Source organism: Piliocolobus tephrosceles, chromosome 18 (assembly GCF_002776525.5).
Source record: "Piliocolobus tephrosceles isolate RC106 chromosome 18, ASM277652v3, whole genome shotgun sequence".
Classification (NCBI taxonomy): domain Eukaryota; kingdom Metazoa; phylum Chordata; class Mammalia; order Primates; family Cercopithecidae; genus Piliocolobus; species Piliocolobus tephrosceles.
The window spans coordinates 28,580,051-28,582,123 of NC_045451.1; the positions used below are offsets into that span (position 1 = coordinate 28,580,051).

General features: G+C 35.6%; 1 long non-coding RNA gene across 1 annotated transcript; it reads left to right on the forward strand.

Moving 5' to 3' along the window:
• The first annotated feature begins 402 nt into the window (after nucleotides 1-402).
• Nucleotides 403-1,840, forward strand: LOC111539644. The gene is made up of 2 exons (XR_002730741.2): nucleotides 403-1,056; nucleotides 1,453-1,840. It is a non-coding gene; the product is annotated as an uncharacterized LOC111539644 (long non-coding RNA).
• The last annotated feature ends 233 nt before the right edge of the window (nucleotides 1,841-2,073 follow it).

Here is a 2,073-nt window from a genome sequence, read left to right on the forward strand (position 1 = left end):
TGAACTGGTAATGAAAATGGTGATGCAGCCATAAGCACTGGGTCCACTGTTCTAAGCAAAAAGCTGGTAGAAGATAAGAAAGGAGTGGACAGTCATTCTACTTGACCTCGTTAATTACCAGAAAAGCAAAACCTTTCCTAGAAGTCCTTTCTGCAGTCAGCCCCTTAAATGCAGAAGAGCTCAGATGGCCAACCCTAGCTCCTTCAGTTGGCCAACCCTAGCTCCTTCAGTTGGCCAACCCTAGCTCCTTCAGCTGGCCAATCCTAGCTCTTTCAGTTGGCCAATCCTAGCTCCTTCAGTTGGCCAACTCTAGCTCCTAAGCAGCCTGAGAGAGAACACGCTTGTCATAATGGGCAGGTGAGTTTTGATTCATTGCTTGGGGACAGAAGAACTCTGAACAAATCAAGGTTCTATCAGCAATAAATAAGGGAGGCTCTAAGATATTGAGGAACCATCTAATGTTATTTATACTACCTACTTTCTAATCTGCCTCATCTACTCACCTTCCTCTTTCTCTTCCTGTGATTTTAGACAGTGCATGGAAGAAATTTTTTTGATGAAGACAATTGTCTATTTTACTTAAAATCATTTTTTTTTTTTAAGCTAGTGGTATGTCTCGAACACTTTCCTAATAGTTCATTGAGATAAAGTCATAACTTTTTTTTTCTTTCTTTGCTACTCTTACTCATTACCCCATTGGATTGACTGCAAATTGCCATTTTCTATAGAAAGAATCAGTAATCCTTTCTACACAGTGGCCTTGGTGATTTCAGAACTTTAAGAATATTTAAAATACTCAAGTTCTTTCTCCAAAAACTGGTGACTTCCTGCTGCTGATCTCCTGAAAGGTTTTGAGAAGAAAGTTGAAAGGTTGAAAATGGTGCTGTGTTTATTTGAATATCTAAAGGGTAAACTCCAAGCTACTTATCTGAAAACAAATATTCTCTGAAACCTGTAAAGAAGTATAACTTGACATTTCTTCTGCAAGAAAAAAAACAAGAAGATGGTGACTTTCAAGACCTCAGTCAATGACTAAAGCTCTGTGATCACAGTGAGGTACAGTGTCTGAACTAAACATTTTCTTTAAATATTTTAGTAATTTAGTAGTGATATTCTATGTATATCATGAAACAGAAAGACCAGATAAGCTATAATATGAAAGCAATATAATTCAAATTAAATGGAAGAACACATAATAAAATACAAAACTTCTCAAAAAAATCTCCATTATGCCTGTTTGTAGCAGTATATATTCCTAACTGTATTAATGTATAATAGTTAATACAAATCATAAAGCATATAATAAAAATTAATGTAATTTAGTATTATCTTTGGTAATAATATCATTTGTTGAGTAGTTAATGAAATTATAAGTGCAAGTTCAGAAAAATTTTAGGTTCTGTTTTTTTAAGAAAACACAAATACTCATTATTCTTGGTATTATGTGTTCAGCACATTACCGCGGTAACCAGGGCAGTAATATCAAGACAAAGGTCAGGGTTGGCTTTAAGAAAGAAGCCTGAGAACGGGAATTATGTAGAGGCCAGAAAATCAGTGTCTACATGCTAAAGACAATTTTCAGGAACAAGTACTAGGAGCAGATCAAAACAAATAAGATCAACAAAACAAATAAGGAAGGTGGTTTTATGAACCCGGAGGGGCAATGATTAGAAGTTGTGGTGCCACTTTGTTCAACCTTATCTGCTTGGAAGTTTTTCTCCCACACCATTCAAGCCCTTTACTGAACCGAACTTTTGTACAGGCTGCAGCCAAGCGGGGCTGTATTATGACTTTCTTGGACCTTTTCATCCACAAAGAAATATTAAAAATTGTATTTCATTACTTAATGTTCTAATTGTGTTTTCTCAAATTCTGTATTTGTCTATTTGGCATCGATTCTTCACAAGGCCAATATTGAATTTATAATATTTTATTATTATCTATATTCTTGTTGTTCTGGCATTTGGGAGCCTTGTAGACCACAGAGAAACTCCTTCTCCCAGGGCTAGCTAATTCCTAAAGATAATAACAATTTGCCTAGGAATGCAGGCCTTTCATATGCAAACCAACTAA